This window comes from Pinus tabuliformis, chromosome 4_2 (assembly GCF_031772625.1).
Source record: "Pinus tabuliformis cultivar Carrire ecotype Pingquan chromosome 4_2, CPIR1, whole genome shotgun sequence".
Classification (NCBI taxonomy): domain Eukaryota; kingdom Viridiplantae; phylum Streptophyta; class Pinopsida; order Pinales; family Pinaceae; genus Pinus; species Pinus tabuliformis.
In genome coordinates, this window is record NC_142304.1 from 370,523,365 (window position 1) to 370,544,176 (window position 20,812).

Below are 20,812 nucleotides of genomic sequence, written 5' to 3' on the forward strand. Positions count from 1 at the left end.
ATCCAAATGCATACAAAAATCAAATTTTGAGGGGATTTAACAAATTGACTTTGCTACACGACTTTTCTCATCAAGATCTCCATGTTTCTTTTGGTTATCCTTCACATGCAGCTGTCAAATGATCAATCTGACCCTAAAGGAAGCATTTGACTTGTTTCCCAGGTGTAACCATTGTGCGTAGGTCCACACTCTAGAAGCACAACGCCACAGATAGAAGTGTTGCACCATAGCTAAAAGCGCAGTGCCACAGCTAAAAGCACAACGCCACACTCTAGATTGGCTTGGCTTCTATTTTTTGACTTGTGTGTGTTGTGGATGCAGGGGTGCATGGAATTTGGAGCTAAGCTGGGCCTTCAACTCTTAATTTTTTAAATAAAATTTGTGATTTTTGATGCAGGGCATATGAAATTTTGGAGTTGGCTTCAATGTCTTTGTAAGTTCAATGTCTTTGTAACTCAAGCGCTCTACTAAATTAAAAAGTATAAGAATACACATATGATAAGTTGAGACATTAAGTTCATGTTTCTGACCCTTTCCAAAGGTTGCTTTTAGGTTTGTTTTTCCCATGTTTGTCTGCCATGTCAACCTTCGGCCTGTATGAGTGCTAAGATGGAATGCCTTAACTTGTTACATACTGCCAAGATTTCTTTAAGTAATTTCTGCTTAGCACCTATTTGTGTTGGCCATAGAGCTGTCATGAGAACTTGGACAACTAGAGTAGGGCCTTCATTGCTTTCACTGGATGCAGCCAACATTGCAGTAAACCCTTGCATCGTGTCACGAAAAGTCTTCATACCTGTGAACATACCTTCTAATTTTGATGTGAACTGATAACCACATTTTGTCTTCAATTTTACAATTAGGCTCCACTCTGCATCATCTGAAACAGTCTTGCCTGATAGAAGTCTCTTAGCCAAGTGCTGCTTGTAGTACTTCTCAAAGACATCCTTCTCTTGAAAATACCAGAACAACATCATCACTTTGTCCAAAACCACTTCAACATCTTCCTCATTGACCCCTTTGAGGCCTTTTCGAAGCTTGTCATCAACAAATAAAGAAATAAACTCGGGTGACCTTGCATTCAAATTGATGAAATACTCAAAAGATGAATTTAAGGCATTCTGGAAGGTTTTATCATTGTTGAAAGCCTCACTTATAATCTTGTCATACTTGTCCTTCTCATCAAGAAGGCATTGCACAAATTCCACTGGATCTTTCAGTTTCTCTAGGTCAGTGACTAACTATTTCCCTATTTCAAGTAAATAGGTAGTCATTACATCTCAGATTGTAGGAAGTCCTGCAGGAACCCTACGAAACAGGTTGCACATGCGTCCTAAATCATCATACTTATCATTCACAAGCATGCTTACAAGCCCTGAATTCTTCATGTGCACCAACCTCTGCATATGATTTGCTATCATTTCTTTCTCAACAACAGCTGTAATTTTTACCTCACTCTTTGAATCAAGATAATGTGAAACCCTCTCTATCTCTTCATTTAACCTTCTCTTGTCTTTCTACAGATAGTCACCACAATCATGACATTCAATAAACTATTGAGATTCAATAGAATAAAAAGTTGATGCTTCCTCCACAAAATGTTTCTCAAAACCATCATGGTAAACAGAAGGCCCCAATTCTATTAGCATTTTAATGATATTACGCATTAAACCTCGATTGATGATTTCTCCAGATCTTTAACAATGTACAAGTTCAAGAAGAGTATTCAGTAGCCTATCCTTAATTTTTGTAGCATGAACTGTATGGTCTCTCCACAGATTTAATCCAAGTTCATGGATAGGTGTTTTGTTGGGGTTTGTAACATATGTTCTATCCATATACATCAAAATGTCTCGAATCATCTACAGTGCATGGCATCGTAGCCCATAACAGTTGCCTCGCCCAAAATTCATACCCATAAATCTCCAAGTATTTCTTTATTGAACGATGAGACCAACAACTATAAAATTTTCCCCAGCAATATCACTATCAACAATGTACAGTGCCATCTATATAGGTTCATGGATACCTCTTTCAGTCAAAGCACAGAAAAAAGCTCACCATATGTTGAGATGAGGATTAGCAGCACGATAATAGGCCTTAAATGCTATGTTCTCTTCTTCTCTATCACAATCCCATCGCTGACATCTCCTAGCTTCCTCAAGATCATTAAACACATGAACTGCTATGCGGGGAGACCTTTGAGTCAACCACTCATTTGGTGATATCTTCTGAACCAGGAGCCAGTTTTGGGAGTGTGATATATCATTGGAAATCTCTTTCTGATCTTATTTTGATGTACACACCTATGACATGTTCTACACTGAATACATGTGCAAAACATCTCTGAAAATCAGACATAGTAAGAGCCCACTTTGACCCCTCGTGACAGGCTACGAAGACTGGAACTAACGTTGGCCTTATTGGGGATGGAAACTCCTTGGAGGTGTCAAGAACACCATATACCAAGTGCCTCATCCATTGGGAAATACGGTCATAAATGGCTGCAAACCTAAACAACTTATAACAATCCAAAAACATATACATACTGTAATATGTACATAAACAAATACCAAAAATTGAAATGTTTCCTTGGGCAACTTATTTATGAACAAACCTACCCTACCTAGCAAAAAAGTCAACAGATCAAGTGATGTTGTAATGCCAGATCAACTAGTCAAGTAACTGTGACAAGGATGTTTCTTGGAAGTGCTTGAAAGAGGACAAAATGCTGACATCCATATATGAACAAAATGAGTCTGGTTGTGTAAAAGACAATCTCACTTATCATTCAAAATGAAAAAGTACTCCATATATGTTGCAATGGTATCGAAGAAACCAGGCTCCATTTGTTGCCCCAACTCCTCAATACATGCTTCCAGCTACAAATTATTAATGCAAACATCCACGGACAACCCTATTGTTTCATGTTTTGAAGGAGGGAGAGTTTTGAAAAACTTTTTGGGATCTCAGAATTCATATGATTTAATTTTAACATCCAATAGTTCAATCTCATTTTATAATCTTTCAGCAACTAAGCCAAGAAAACAATATTTACTTTTAGGTGTGAGTCAGTTGGACTTCAAACAAAGAAACACTGATGTTGAGAAATTCTGATCAATCTGAAATTTTTCTAACTCATCCCTTAAAGTCAATAACATTTCACTAGATAACGAATTTGCCACATACCTTGTCATCAGTGATTACCATCAATGTTCTGAAACATGGATTCTGGATTTGTTGGTAGTGAAGTCTCTTTGAAACTTTGAAGCTTGGGATCTCAAACAATGGAGTCATCAGGTAGATGATTTCAGCCCTCATATGTGTCGCATTGTTGTCCACCATCAGCAACTAGATATGTCCCTTGAATGATCTTTCCTAGAGAAGATCTCTCACCTCATCTGCGGCAATGGCGCCAATATATTAGCACTTAGAATGAACCTCAAGGCTTGAGAAGAGGCAATTCTGAGGTAACCATAGACCAAGCTTTTGATCTGGCATCTAGCCTTGCCAGACCAGAGAGGGCTCTCTCTTTTCCAACATGATGTGGCTACAATAAGTGAATTTTAGGCTAGCTATGGAGTGTGGGGATTTGTTTGAAAGGTTTTTGGGTCCAAAACAGCAAGAGAAAGGAGCATGGAGCTATGGAGTCGATGCCAGTTTTTGTCGGCAAACTTGGGGCAAATTAAGTGAAATGTTCAACAAAATAAAAGATTGCAAATGTGAGAAGAGTAGGGGAGAAAGCCTGCTGCCCTGCAGGCATAAAATAGGGGATGGATCTATAGTAGTAGTGTTAGACAGAATAGAAACAAAGGGTTTCTTAAGAGAGCATTTAACAAAGGATGGATTTGGCAAAGACAACCACTACATTTAACAATAAAATTGTCATGAAAGGAGCATCGTGTGTAGATGAATTCCTAACGCATCTCTTAGATAATGTTGTACCAAGGTAGAAAAAACAAAATATGTAAGTGAATTACAGGAAAAACGTACTTGGCATCAAACACCCTGATGGATCCTAGGTCTAAAGGGCAGAAATGGCTTTATTAAAATAATATTAAAGAAAAACTTTACACATTCCCAAGCAGCCTGTCTTTGATGCAAAAATCGAACCTCTATCTTTTAAAAATAATCCTATATATACTAAATTACAAATAATTTTTGATTTCCACAACATAGGAAATAGGAAATAAATAATAAAAAATAAAATAAAATTAATAATAAAATCGTATCATAAAACAATATTATAAACTAATTTGCAACTAAAACCCCAAACTATCTCGAGAACCATGAGAAATAGTTTTTGAAAACCCAAATTAAGTGAAGGTTTGCCAAGTGGATTAACATCACTATATCTTCTCCTTTAAGTGTGGAACCATATTCCACAAAATCTTCCTTTTGACTGCCACCTTGCACCTGCCTGCACGAATTTTGGAGTTGGTTGATCAACCTACTATTCTTGTTCCTCTTTGGATGTTCTTTGATTGCCATTTCTACCTAGAATTTTGTGAGCTATTTGCAAAACTGCGACCAAACCGGACTTAGCACCATTAGAGAAATCGACCTTTCTATGCAACTTTTCTCATCAACATCTCCATGTTTCTTTTGGTTATCCTTCATATGCAGCTATCAAATGATCAATCTGACCCTAAAGGTAGAATTTGACTAGTTTCCTAGGTCTAAGCACTGCGCGTAGCGCCACAACTAGAAGTGAGGCACCACAGCTAAAAGCGCAATGCCACAGCTAAAAGCACAGCACCACAATCCATATTAGCTTTTCTTCGATCTTTTGACTTGTGTGTGTTGTGGAGGCATGGGCACATGGAATTTGGAGCTGAGCTGGGCCTTCAGCTCTTAATTTTTTAAATAAAATTTGTGATTTTTATGCACGGTGTATGAAATTTTGGAGTTGGATTCAATGTCTTTGTAACTCAAGCACTCTGCTGAATTAAAAAGTATAAGAACATACATCTACTAAGTTGAGATATTAAGTTCATTTTTCTAACCCTTTCCAAAGGTTGCTTTTAGGTCTGTTGTTCCCATGTTTGTCTGCCATGTCAACCTTCGGCCTGTATGAGTGCTAAGATGGAATGCCTTAACTTGTCACATACTGCCAAGATTTCTTTAGGCAAGTTGCACCTAGCACCAGTTTGTGTTGGCCACGAACCTATCATGAGAACCTGGACAGCTAGAGTAGGGCCTTCATTGCTTTCACTGGATGCAGCCAACATTGCAGTAAACCCTTGCATCGTGTCACAAAAATTCTTCATACCTATGAACATACCTTCTAATTTTGATGGGCGAACTGATAACCCCATTTTTTCTTCAATTTTGCAATTAGGCTCCACTCCGCATCATTTGAAAAAGGGATTCTTGATAGAAGTCTCTTAGCCAAGTGTTGCTTGTAGTACTTCTCAAAGACATCCTTCTCTTGATAATACCATAACAACATCATCACTTTGTCCAAAACCACTTCAACATCTTCCTCATTGACCCCTTTGAGGCCTTTTCGAAGCTTGTCATCAACAAATAAAGAAATAAACTCGGGTGACCTTGCATTCAAATTGATGAAATACTAAGAAGATGAATTTAAGGCATTCTAGAAGGTTTCATCATTGCTAAAAGCCTCACTTATAATCTTACCATACTTGTCCTTCTCATCAAGAAGGCATTGCACAAATTCCACTGGATCTTTCAGTTTCTCTAGGTTAGTGACTAACTATTTCCTTGTTTCAAGTAAATAGGTAGTCATTACATCTCAGATTGTAGGAATTCCTACAGGAACCCTATGAAATAGGTTGCATATGTGTCCTAAATAATCATACTTATTGTTCCCAAGCATGCTTACAAGTCTTGAATTCTTCATGTGCACCAAACTCTGCATACAACTTACTATCATTTGTTTCTCAACAACAGCTGTAATTTTTACCTCACTCTTTGAATCAAGATAATGTGAAACCCTCTCTATCTCTTCATTTAACCTTCTCTCAACTTTCTACAGATAGTCACCACAATCACGACATTCAATAAACTGTTGAGATTCAATAGAATAAAAAGTTGATGCTTCTTCCACGAAATGTTTCTCAAAATCGTCATGGTAAACAGAAGGCCCCAACTCTGTTAGCATTTTAATGATATTACGCATTAAACCTCGATTGATGACTTCTCCAGTTCTTTCACAACGTACAAGTTCAAGAAGAGTATTCAATAGCCTATCCTTAATTTTTGCAGCACGAACTATATGGTCTCTCCATAGATTTAATCCAAGTTCATGGACAGGTGTTTTGTTGGGGTTTGTAACATATGTTCTATCCATATACATCAAAATGTCCTGAATCATCTGTAGTGCATGGCATCATAGCCCATAACAATTTCCTCGCCCAAGATTCATACCTATAAATCTCCAAGTATTTCTTTCTAGAGCCATGGGACTAGCGACTGTAAACTTTTCACCAGCAATATCACTGTCAGCAATGTACAGTGCCCTTTGCACAGGTTCATGGATATCTCTTTCAATCAAAGCAGAGAAATGAGCTTGCCATTTGTTTATATGAGGATTACTAGCACGAAAATAGACATTAAATGTTATTTTCTCCTCTTCTCTATCACAATCCCTCCACTAACATCTCCTAGCTTCCTCAAGATCATTAAACACATGAACTGCTGCGTAGGGAGACCTTTGAGTCAATCATTCATTTGGTCATATATTTTGAAGCAGGAGCTAGTTTTGGGAATGTGATATACCGTTGGAAATATCTTTCCAAGCTTCTTCTGATGGACACAACTATGACATGTTTTGCACTGAAGATCATGTGAAAAACATCTCTAAAAACTAGACATAGTAAGATCCCACTTTTATCCCTAGTGATAGGCTGTGAAGACTAGAACTAACAATGACAATGCGGAATGTCCTTTTGGATTTACCATTCAAGAAACTAATATCAACTTTCATATGAAGAAAATCCCTCCATCTGTACTTCCTAACTTCAAAGATGTCAGATTAGAAGACCCAAAAACATTTCTTTTCGAGTTGGAAATACTTTGTAGATCTTATGGCTACTCATTACACATCCAAAAATTGATTTTATTTCCAGTAACATTAAAGGATAGAGCTATTAGATGGTTCATGAATTGAGGAACAAATTTTGTAAGGACATGGAATGATATGAAGAGAGTATTATTGGGAAAATATAAAGATTATTGTATACACCATGACCTTAGAAATAAATTCTTCAAGATGAACCAAAAATAGGATGAAAGCCTAGAATATTTAGTGGATAGATTTACTTATAATGTACAAAGATATAAATTACATAATTTAGGAGCAGACACATAAAAAACTCACCTACTAAATTCTATAAGGGATGAATAGATTGATCTTATTAACCTAATTGACAAAGGAGATGTGTCTCAATTATCATTTCAAGAGATTTGTGAACTATGAAAGAACATATCAAGATGAAAAGAAAATTATGGAAGTCTTATGGCCACAACTACCTCCCTATTGAAACATGCCTCTGATAGCAAATTTTCAATGGGTCCCCTATAAATTTGGTCTTTCATCCCTTTGTATGATTTGTTTCATCCCAATGATTTTAACTATGTGGAGAGCCAAATATTTCATTCACAGGTGGGTAAATCCCTTTAACAGATCCCTCGCTTAAGCCCTTCATTCCTATATTTATTAGGATTTGTTTAACCCCTAAAAACCTCATTGCATTACTATTCCCATTACCATACCTTATAGTGGAAATCTTTCACAAAGCACACATGAATCACCCCTTTTCACTCAACGCACTCTGCCTTGATCAAAGGGAAAAGGGCTAATTTATCATGGGTGAATGAGAGCGATGCGAGTAAGTCCTCCAACACATTGTAAATCACCAGGCCAAGCCCCCAAGCCATATATAAAGGGCGCATAATCACTCTGCACCCGATGGCCATATTAACATAGGTATATTGTGTTTTGGATCCAAGAACATCACTCATCGCTATCGACGACATCCCGGATCTATGTATATGGTACGCCCTAACCACTCGGACCCGCTAATGATTATAAATCCCGGCATATTAATGTCGACCGGATAAATCATTCTTGCGGACAAGATTGATCTCCCTAGTATCAATTGATATCTAGCGACAAGCAGAACAAGAAAATATACCTTTCTCTAAATATTGCAATTTATAAATAAAAACCAAGAGGTGTTTTGGACCCTACCTTAAGTCCAAAAATAGTTTGTGGCAGCCACATATCGACCGTCAGAACAAGTTTCCTTTTAAGAGCCTGCAAACACAGACAACCACACATCAAATAACACCTGCATAGCTAATATAATAAATCATATTCATCATGGTGATCAAGGAGTCCATGAAATAAACCATAAAACATAGCTTATTGAGAAAAATAAACTTGATTGTATTAACTTTGATCAAAGAAGAACTTTACAACCTTGGTGCCTTGATGTTGTACAAGCTCCTCCCAAGGTCCAAGCAAGAATCGCCTCTACTTTGACAAGCCTCACACTCTTCCCAATGAGATCAAAAGCTATGTAATCTCTCCTCTCAAGCTCAATTAGGAAGTCTAAATTCCAACAGTGTTTACCCTAAAAAATATTCATCTTTCAACCTCCTTAGTAACTAGCCCAATGCCTCATTTTATAGTGCAAAAGAAGGAAGTTACAGGTCCACCTATGAAGGGATAGATTCCTCCTTAAAAGGGGTAAGCTCCTCACATCAAGCGGTTAGCTCCTTTAGTTATGGGATGCATGAAACTCAAAGGAGCGAACTTGCCTCCTCAAGATTCCCTTTAGAAGCTTCCAGAAATAACCCAAAGTGAGTTTCTAATAATGTACTTGCGCCTTTTTGACTTTTATAGGGGTCGGCACCCATTACATAGAAATAGAGTGGGCAGGTCTGCAAGGGACATGACCAGTAGGTGTGGGACCACAGGTAATGCTAAGAGAAAGTGAGGGACTAGAGTTTTAGAGATTTTTAAGGGTTTTCTCTTATTTTTCAAGGCTTGACATGAAGAGCTGAGGTTTAAGACTTGCAAAGGAGGAAAGTATGAGTGGTGATAGACTCATACTGATTGCAGAATGTCATGGTGACAATATTTTGTGCAACAGATTTCCCCCTAAAGTGCAAAGTCTGTAATAGACGAGGATTTCATTTGTCATATAAGAAGACTGAAGTACTTTATCTTTTCGAGGATCATCCTGTGGAGAGCCTGGTTGGAACCTGTAAAAACATTCAATACATATCATTGCTGACGTAGGCATTCCCATACTCAGATCAAAACTAACTAGAAAACTAACTAAACTGCTCTGATACAGGAATAATTTTGTAATACATCACAAATATAGACATATGTAGACATAGTATGGGCGCAACCATCTGTTTATGAATAGTCCACTATATAATGAATAACAAAATTCCTCGCAAGCTGGATGGTGGAAACTAGATCCAAGGTCTTGATTTCTGCTTCCCGAGATAGCACGATTCTATCCATGTGAATGAATGTGTCGAAGTCGAACATGGTAGAAACCACTTGATTACCAGTCAATGATGTAAATTGTTAACAAGTGTGACAGAAACCACCAGTAATGTCAATGGCTCTCAAAGTACTCAGTACAATCCATGAAATATGAATAAATGAGATGATGTCGAAGATGTCACAGAATCCTTTGATCAAAGGTCAATGATGCAACCTGTCGTCGAAGGCGACAAGCCTGCCACTGAGGCATGCATATTCTAAAGTACTGATGATTTCTAGATGATATTTCTAGATAATGAGCTGAAGTTGATAGAAAGCGATCCGTCATAGGCAAGCCCACAACACGAAATCATAGATTAAGTTTGAAGAAATATATTTGGCAAGGAGTAACTTAGGGCTGGTCAAGATGGATGATAGATATTTTGCAGATGAATGGTTTATTTGAACTGACCTCTTGAACACATAACGACACTACAGATGGTTTGGTGACAATTGACCCAAAGCTAATACCCAGAAACCGACTGAAGACTTTCAATATGGTTTGATTAACTGTTAGGCAAAGGATTTCCCAACCCAGGTGAACAAAAAGTGTCGTGTTCAAGAGTGGCTGAATGCTTTTCTCAGACACAAACTATAACAAACAGGTTCATTTTTCTCTCTTTTCCCCCACAATTTCTAGCAAGTACCTCTTTATTTTTGACAAGCTCGAGGAGGATAACATTTGCTTGATTATAAGATCATCCTTCGGATGATTCCAACTTAGTTTAAAATTTGAACCCTAAGAAGGAGTGGTTCATTCTTGTTTGTAATTGAACAGGTCCTTTACTGTTGAATTGTAATGAGTCTAGTATAGGAGAAACTCGACGTTTTCCAATTTTAGGGAGTCAAAAGAAAAACTTAAGAAAACTCCATGGTTGTCCTTTTTCGTAAATTTGTGTCCCAAGCCTTAAAATGTATAAAATAATATTTGAGAGAACCGCTTGACCATTACGATCAAGGAGTACTTTTCATAATTAGTGTCTCTGATCCGAAAAAGTAAAAAAGTGATCAATGACACGTCATTTTATAACTAATATCGAACTTGAAACGACAAAAGTCCGACAATCTTTTCATGTTTATATAGTCAGAAAAGAGTTGTAAGTGGATCTTCTTTTTAATTTCATTTTAACGAGATTAAAAAGAAAAACTCGGCAATATTTTCATATTTTACGAGTCACAAAAGAGCTTAAAGACGACTCCAATGTTCTTTGTTGAAAATGATCAATTTTACTTGAAAAATCCAATATTCTGCACAAAAACGCAAACATTACTCATACCTGTTTAAAATAAATAAAAATGCATCAGAAAGTTACCTCTTTAAAGCGAAAAATAAACAAATTAAAAACTAATTTATTCAAGAAAGCTTATAAAAAGAGCTTTTGTAAATTCATTTTTACCGTTTGACTTAAGAGTGAGAAAAGAGGGCTTTTAGGTAACAAACTTCCCGTGAAGATTGCGGAAAATCCATCCGTTGAAATCGAAAACCGTCACCTCCAGGTAATCCACATCACTTTAGTTTTGTATTTCAATCGTTTGAATTTTGCTTTTAGGCTTCCATTTTGATTTTTTAGGAAAAATTTAGTTAAAAGGACTGCTCGTCGGGGTCCGCAGGCACAACATGCGAAACCTGCGGACCCTGAATGTTTCCTACAAAGGAAAGAGGCAGGGGCCCACACCTGTTGCTTAGGTAGAGTGCGGACCTACGCACTGTCCCTAATTGGAGAGTGCAAACCCCATGACATGGGTTTTGAAACTTCAAATTTTTTATTTGTGCCCAAAAATTCTTGAATTAAAATGTTCTAATCTGCCCTTTTTACAATGTAGGATATACACAATGCTCATTTAGCAGGAACGGAAGCATGAAGATGTGGACCTTGCCGCAATTAATCAACAACCTTAAATAGATGCATTGAGCGCATGTGGGCTGTTTAAACTCTGGGCCATACCTGGCATGAGGGCCCACGTACAATTTTTGCAGTGGCTGGTGGACAGATGGAATATACAAGACTAGTGTTTCATTATTGGTGGCCACCAGCTCGAAATAGAGCTAGAGGACATTTAATTCTTGACTGGTTTGTCCAAGAGAGGTGAACGATTATCTCTATTCGGGACTAGGCCAGGTGGCCAGTCTGTCGATATTCTCTGGCTAAAGTTTTGTAATGACCAAACAAAGGACAAAGGGATTGATATCAAAACTATCTTCCGTCCTAAACTCAAAGTGATTGCATTTACTGTCACTAGACTCTGCGGAAGCACAACACTACATGTAGCCACCGGATCCCAAATGCAAATGGCAGTAGAATGTTATCGAGGCACCATATTCAACTAGGGTGAAGTTGTGTTGGCAAATGTAAAAGCCCAACTGACTAGAGCAAAGAATGGACAAATAAAAAACATTGGACATTGTTTCTTAGTTGTGAGCTTTGGTCTAGAGAGGCTCCTGATGTTGGTCCCACAACATCTTTCCGTTGGAGTTGGACTTACCCGAGAGCCCAAGCTGATGCATTGGGTTGCAATTATGGCCTGTCATCCTGAGGAGGGCTCAGAGGTTGTTTGATTTTCTCCTGAGTATTTTCGTTGGTTGGAGAACCAACTTTTCATGATTCAAGATTTTCCTTATGCTGGGATGGATTATCGTGGTGATCCAGACATGACTCTTCCACCAGTAGAGCAGTGGGATGACTCAGGTAAAATCATTCTCCACAATTTTTAAGCTTTAATTTTTTGTTTTTTCTCTTTGTTTTTAAATCGTCCAAAACTGATAGTAAAAGTTTCAAATATAGATGTGGGTCCACAGCGACCAGTGACTCTCCGGCCCTATGAGAGGAGAAACCCAGTTGCAGCAGTACCAGCGCCACGGGACAAATCTATAGAGACCCTGACCGAATTGGAAAATCATCTAGAGTGTTTGACAGTAGATATTCCAACGACTAGAATAGATGACATTCCCCTTAGGTTACAACGCTATGTGATTGGGGTCGCAGGACCTTTCAGGAGGTTCCTCTGTAGGGTGGTCGAAGCAGTGGTTTCTTATCGTGATCATCACCAGTGATAGGATGATCGCCTTTTGTAGACTCATACGACATTTTTTTGGACTATCATTTTTGCCGATCATAAGGTGTTTTTCAACCTATGATCGAGGACGATGTATATTTGACACACTTCTATGCTATGCTACATCACTATTACTGGCTATCTTGTAAAACATGTTATGGAATGTTTTTAAATTTACTATTTGATTATTGCAAATGTTTATTTAACATTTGAGAAGAAATTGCATCTGCTACTTTATTTAAATATCTTGGAATATGCTGATATTCATCATAGTCAAATTTATGTTCCGAGAGATAAACTCTAAAAAACAATCTTAATAACATTGGATTTCTAATGGCATAAACTTTATTAAGCTGTAATAAAATGAGTCCAGAATCTAACTTAACAATCAAACTCCAAATCCCAAATGAAATGGATTCAGATAATAACTCAATCACTACACTATAGTCTGCAATGTTGTTCGTTGTTTGACCAAGGGTTACCCCATGCATAGATACCAACTCATCAGAGGGTGAATAGATAACCCAAGCTGCGGAAGAAATGTTCCATGTATTATGACAAGCACCATCAGTGAGCCCAATGTATGTTTGAAGATACGTCGACATCTGAAATTGTAGAAATTTTGAATAATTTAACACATATTCAACAGAGATTATCTTGATCATGTACTATTGCGGAAAACATACACAATACATAAGCTCCTCTATGTTGATCAACAATATAGCAGCATCAATAAAAATAAAACATCAAGAGCATTCACACATTAACACAGTATGTATCCTGGGGAAAGCATCGCGCTAAAAACCCCAACTATCTGTATATTAATGATTGAGTCATGTAACATTACATAGCATAATACTTCTCACAAGTATCTCCACCTCTGTTACACACAATACAACTCAGATCTGATCTCCAAATCTCTTCCACTGCTTGCCTACCTCCACTGCTCAATACCTGCTCAAGGACTGATGAGAATAGCTTCCCAAACTCGTTTTTCACCTGCAAAATAGTCACTCACTCTTTGTGGACGTGAGAAAAGGCTAAAATGTGGGCCAAATACGTGAGAAAACTCATTGGCATACTCAATCCCTTGATTGTGCAAGATCTGATGCACAACTATAGTCACAACTGATAGCAATCTGATTCTCTACCACCTGTCCCTGTTGAACTGAACATGCACTGACATGCAACTGAGTTAACTGATGTATTCATTAGTTGTATTATGAGTTAATAACTTGTGAATTAATTAATAACTAATTCACTCAACTCATCTCTAGTCTATTTGCCAGTTAGACTAAATACAACCAGTTTAACAAAGCTAAACTGAACACAACTCCATCAACTCCACAATCAACTCCACCAAACTCAACTGATTGAGTTCTAACTGAAGTCATGCATGCAACAACTCAACTGACTCATAAGAAAAGCGTATTTCCTTCTGACAGCTGCATGTGCCACCTCTGTAGCTCAAACTGAAGTGCTCCAAGAGAATAAGATTAAGTTTATAGTCCAAATATTATTGTGAGATAATAATATTTGACTTTTCTATTTTTGACAGCCAGTCTAAAAATAGACATTGATCACTCACACTTTCATCAAAAATAGAAGTCCATCTATTTTTCCCAACTTGATCAATCATCCATAAACATAGACATGATCCATATGTCTAAAAATAGACATAGTCTAAAAATAGACTTGCGCCAAAAATAGCCTGCGGGCCCACTTAGTGGAGGCGACTCTTTTCACTAGGCTCCATCATCTTGTTGCAATCTCAACACTCCCTCTCGACAAGATATGGATTATCAGCAACCCCTATCCTGCCTTGGTGGTACTCGAATTTGCTCCTGGTGAGAGCCTTCGTCAGAATATCAGCATCCTGATCCTCCGTTGGAATGTACGAAAGTAACATGATCCTCCGCTGCACATAATCTCTGATATGATGGTACCTGATGTCAATATGTTTAGATCTATCATGAAATACAGGATTAGCCGAGAGTTTAATGCAACTCTGGTTATCACAGTAAATCACAGTAGGATCCAAATGAGAACCGAACAAACCAACCAGGATTTTCCTCATCCATATAGCCTCGCATGCAGCCAAACTTGTTGCCATGTACTCGGCCTCCGCTGAACTGAGTGCCACGGATCTCTGCTTCCTGTTGTACCAAGAAACTGTTGTCGATCCGATACTGAAGACCCCTCCTGATGTGCTCTTTCTGTCTGTTGGGCTCCTTGCCCAATCTGCATCCGTGAAGCCACATAACTTCACCTCATCCTCCTGTCTGTACCACAAACCATATCCCGATGTGCCTCTCAAGTAGCGCAATACATGCTTGCCCGCCTTCCAGAAGAGCTTGGTAGGCTTAACCATAGCTTGTGAAAGCTGGTTAACTGCATATCATATATCAGGTCATGTATTGACCAAATACATCAGCGACCCCACCAACTATCGATAAACAGTGGCATCCACTTCTTCTCCCGAAGTGGAATCCTCCTTCCTCCAACCTCCAGGAAGAGGAGTATCAACAGGCTTGTAGCCATGCATGTTGAACTTCTCCAGTATCTCCCGAGCATACTTTCCCTGAGAAACAAACAGTCCACCACTGCGCTGCCATATTTCCAATCCTAGGAAATAGTGAAGGAGGCCCAAATCCTTCATCTCAAACTCTGTAGCAAGATCCTTCTTGCATGACAGTATCAACAGCTCATCACCCGTTAGAATCAAATCATCAACATACAGTACAATGATAAGCAACTTACCCTCCACCACAATCTGGTATAGGTTCGGATCCGCCTCGCTCTTGGAGAATCCAAGTCCTGTGAAATAGCTGTCTATCCGTGTGTACCAAGCACGTGGTGCTTGCTTCAACCCATACAGCGCTCTCTTGAGCCTGCACACATGCGACTCACTGCTGAAGACTTCAAAGCCTTCGGGTTTCTCAATGTACACCTCCTCCTCAATGACTCTGTTGAGGAACGCAGTCTTCACATCCATCTGATGAATGTGCCATCCCATCTGCGCTGAGAGAGCAAGAATCGTCTGTATGGAAGAATACCTTGCGACAGGTGCAAAGGTCTCCTCATAATCGATCCCCTCAATATGTGAAAAGCCTTGGGCAATAAATATTGCCTTGTACTTCTCCACACTCCTGTCAGCTGCCTGCTTAACTTTGTAGATCCATCTCGAACCCACCACTGATTTCCCTTCTGGTCTAGGAACAATCTCCCATGCACTGCTTCTGACAATAGAATCATACTCTTCCACCATGGCGTCTACCCATGCAAGATCCTCCACAGCTTCCTCGAAAGAGGATGGCTCAGTCACAACACACTTGCTCATAAGAGCCATATATCCAGTGTATCGATCAGGTGACTGTCTCTGCCTACGTTGGGCTGTAGGTGGTCCTACAACTTTCTCTGCATCTTGAGCCAGTCGCTCAGCTTCTGTCAAGCGCTTTCGCCCTCTGATGGTTGGCGCTGCATGAGTGGTCTCTTCCACTCCATGAACCTCGTCCTGTGGCTGATCCACGTCCTGAAGCTCATCCTTAGGAACTAATAGCTCCTCATCTGCATGCAAGTGTAGCTCCCTCTCAAGCGAACACTTCATGGCTTTCTCCTCCTGAAATTTTATATCCCGTCGCACAACAGTTTTACCACTGTTTGGAAAATACACACAATAGTTGTGGGGTGTATCAGTGTACCCCACAAATATCCCAACCTCTACAGTCGGCTCCAACTTCTTTCTGGCATCCTTCGTCACATGCATGTAAACGTTAGCACCAAAAATCCTCAAATGAGAAAGATCAGGCTTCTTACCAGAATAAGTCTCCTCAGGTGTACTCATGCCAAGTATCCTATGAGGACAACGGTTCTGCACATAAACTGTTGTATTGCATGCTTCCGCCCACAAGTGAAGGGGTAGGCCCTGATCATGCAACGTTGCCCGTGCAACACCCACAATCATTCTATTCTTCCGCTCAGCTACCCCGTTCTGCTGTGGGTTATGGGGAGCTATGAGCTCTCTACGAATCCCTTCTGCCTTGCAGAAATCCTTGAACTCGTCCGAGATGTATTTGCCACCATTATCGCTCCTAAGAGCCCTCACCTTCTTCCCCGACTCCTTCTCGACCAGTGCTTTGAATTCACAGAACTTTGAATATGTCTCGCTCTTCTTCTGCATGAAGAAGATCCAGCACTTACGAGAGAAATCATCAACAAAAATCACATAATACCTATGTTTTGTTGTCGAAGCAACTGAGAAAGGTCCACACACATCTGTGTGAATTCTCTCAAGGATCATCGTGGCACGACTATCCTTCTCGTGAAAGGTGGCTTTCACAAACTTCCCCAAAGTACACCCCTTGCACTGATCTGACTGTGCAAGTGTGCCTTTAGGAAGCCCTGTAGTGATCTGCTGCAGTATCTTCAAGGCTCCATGGTGAAGGTGACCCAATCTCCTGTGCCACAACTCGCCATCATCCCGGCTCACCAATCCTTCTGCCTTGCCTGCCATTGCTGCGCATCCATCTACATGCAACTGATAAAGGTTCCTCACTTGAACCCCTATCTTTCGGGTCTCACCAGTTGTCTTGCTGCGTAGGAAAGCCTTTCCCTCGCTGAAAACAACATCATACCCCTTGTCTTCTAACATCGCCACTGAGATGAGATTCTTTTTCAATCCTGGAGCATGCATAACTTCCTTCAATACAAAGGGTTTACCAGACTCCCTCTCAAAGGAAATGGTACCGATAACAGTCGCACTGTATCTACCATCATCGCCCATCTCGATGTGCACTCCAAGATCTTTGTCCTCCAGATCAGAGAACAAATCTCTATCTCCCGTCATGTGAAAAGACGCACCACTGTCTAGGAACCACACTGATCTCATCACACTTGAAACCAAGCATGCGATCAATGAAAAATCTAGCTCAAACTGAGAAGCTAAGGCCTCTCCCCCTGCAGATCCAGCAGCTTGCTTGTTCTTCTTCTTCTGTGGACGATTTGTGGCATAGTGTCCATGCTGGTGACAGTGAAAACACTTCACCTTGGACATATCCTACTTCTTGCCTTTCGCACGAGACTGAGAAGCTTTCTTGCTCTTCCCTTTCTTTGCTTTGGCAGCCAAGGCATAATTCTCTTCATCAGATACCTTTGATGAAGATCCATTCTCACCTTTATTGTTTCTGAGTTTATACTTGAGCGCCAGGTCGCTCTTGCTTTGGAATAACATTTGCAATCCGTTGAAAGACATTTCAACAACACTGCTGCAAATTCGATTTTCCACCAGCTCCAAACTCAACCACCTCCGATCTAGAATTCGTGAGAACACAATATTTCTTGTACAGAGATTAACTGTATGGGCATTAACCGAATATCTCACCTTCCAAAGGAAGGATGAATCCAGAGGCTACCTGGCCCGATTACAGACTCTGCCTGAAGAAATAGAATGTAAACACTTCCTGAATAGTAGATCTGATGATCAACAACTCCGATACCATGTAGAAACTTTTTCTACAATTATCTAGCTCTGATACCATGTAGAAATTTTGAATAATTTAACACATATTCAACAGATATTATCCTGATCATGTACTATTGCGGAAAACATACACAATACATAAGCTCCTCTACGTTGATCAACAATATAGCAGCATCAATAACAATAAAACATCAAGAGCATTCACACATTAACACAGTATGTATCCCGGGGAAAGCATCGCGCTAAAAATCCCAACTATCTGTATATTAATGATTGAGTCATGTAACATTACACAGCATAATACTTCTCACAAGTATCTCCACCTCTGTTACACACAATACAACTCAGATCTGATCTCCAAATCTCTTCCACTGCTTGCCTGCCTCCACTGCTCAATACCTGCTCAAGAACTGATGAGAATAGCTTCCCAAACTCGTTTTTCACCTGCAAAATAGTCACTCACTCTTTGTGGACGTGAGCAAAGGCTAAAATGTGGGCCAATTACGTGAGAAAACTCATTGGCATACTCAATCCCTTGATTGTGCAAGATCTGATGCACAACTATAGTCACAACTGATAGCAATCTGATTCTCTACCACCTGTCCCTGTTGAACTGAACATGCACTGACATGCAACTGAGTTAACTGATGTATTCATTAGTTGTATTATGAGTTAATAACTTGTGAATTAATTAATAACTAATTCACTCAACTCATCTCTAGTCTATTTGCCAGTTAGACTAAATACAACCAGTTTAACAAAGCTAAACTGAACACAACTCCATCAACTCCACAATCAACTCCACCAAACTCAACTGATTGAGTTCTAACTGAAGTCATGCATGCAACAACTCAACTGACTCATAAGAAAAGCATATTTCCTTCTGACAGCTGCATGTGCCACCTCTGTAGCTCAAACTGAAGTGCTCCAAGAGAATAAGATTAAGTTTATAGTCCAAATATTATTGTGAGATAATAATATTTGACTTTTCTATTTTTGACAGCCAGTCTAAAAATAGACTTTGATCACTCACACTGTGATCACTCACAATTTCATCAAAAATAGAAGTCCATCTATTTTTCCCAACTTGATCAATCATCCATAAACATAGACATGATCCATATGTCTAAAAATAGACATAGTCTAAAAATAGACTTGCGCCAAAAATAGCCTGCGCGCCCACTTAGTGAAGGCGACTCTTTTCACTAAGCTCCATCATCTTGTTGCAATCTCAATAGGAATATCAAGAGTAAAATAAAGATAAGTAGGAGTAATGATGAAAACACTCTCTAAACTAAGCACACTTTTCTAATCTAAAACACACCAACTAGAAAGGAAACTAATCTAAGTAAAATCTCCACACCCAGATTTAAGCATAATATCTCTTCAGATAAAGACCATTTCTAGGTTTACCCAAAGAGACACCGTCAAAATCTACCAATTCATAGGCCCCTTTTGCCAGCTTTCGCTTAACAACATAAGGACCATGCCACATAGGTATAAATTTTCCAGCGCCTAGCTTATCGTTTGCTTGATCATATACTAAGACTAGGTCTCCTTCTGAAAAATTATGAGGTGTAACATTTCAATCGTACTGAGATTTAATTCGTTTGGCATGAGTTTCGATTGCTAATGCAGCAGCACGTCAATTCTCATCTCGTTGAGCTAAGTATAACAAATGTTTCTCTTCTTTGGAAGTGGGTGGAAATAACTCTATGGCTATTTGCAATGATGGAATTTCATATTCAATGGGTAACACAGCTTCCAAACTGTAAACCAGTTGAAAAGGAGTGAAACCAGTTGATGTTTTTACTCAGGTTCGATATGCCCAAAGCACTGAAAATAACATGTTATTCCAATTTTACCTATGAATACCAATGATTCGTCGGATCATAATGACTAGAACTTTGTTGATAGCTTCAACAAGACCATTAGCCTATGGGTAATATGGAGTAGAACTATCGTGATGCAGGCCAAGTTGATCTGTTAGTTCAGTCATCATGATGTTTCGAAAATGACTCCCATGATCAATAATAATTGTCTGGGGAACACCGAATCTAGTAATTATATGATTGAAAATGAAAATTGCAGCAGTTTTACCGTCTGCCGAAAATGTAGGCAACGCCTCGGCCCACTTGGTAAAATAATCTACCGCAAGGATGATATACACATGCTCCCCAGCTGAATGAGGGTTACATGTAATAGAGTTGATACCCCACTTTGAAAAAGGATCGACAACAATTATAGGGTGGAGAGGAGCAGGTGGAGCACGCATATTTCGATCAAAAATTTGACAATTGTGGCATTTTCGGATCGCGTAAATACAATTTTTAAATAAAGATGGCTAGAAATAACCAGTGTACAATATCTTTTGGGCTGTGGCATACCCAAACATATGACCGCCACATGCTCCAGAGTGACAGTGATTTAGAACCTTTTCAGCTTCCTCATGAGTTGAACAACGTCAGAAAATAGAATCTGCCCCACGACGATAGAGTGTATCTCCAATAATCTTGTATTGTTGGGATTGGAAACATATTTTCCACCACTAAGATCGTGAAATTTCAGGCTGAAAAGATTGGGTTTGGAGATAAACAATGATATCTCCATACCATGGATCAAGAGTACTGATAAGAAACAAGGATTTGCCCGCAATGGGCTCTTCTGCCACAGTTTTAGTATCAGCGTGCGGGAAGTCACACATCAATTCGGCAAATACCAAAGATTTCTTTGACTTGGATTTTTCA

At 39.2% G+C, this 20,812-nt stretch overlaps 2 pseudogenes; both read right to left on the bottom strand.

Annotated features, from left to right (window-relative positions):
* Positions 1–360: 360 nt before the first annotated feature.
* Positions 361–1,862, bottom strand: LOC149169475 (cullin-3A pseudogene; annotated as a pseudogene).
* A 2,992-nt stretch (positions 1,863–4,854) lies between these two features.
* Positions 4,855–6,340, bottom strand: LOC149169476 (cullin-3A pseudogene; annotated as a pseudogene).
* Between the last annotated feature and the right edge of the window lie 14,472 nt (positions 6,341–20,812).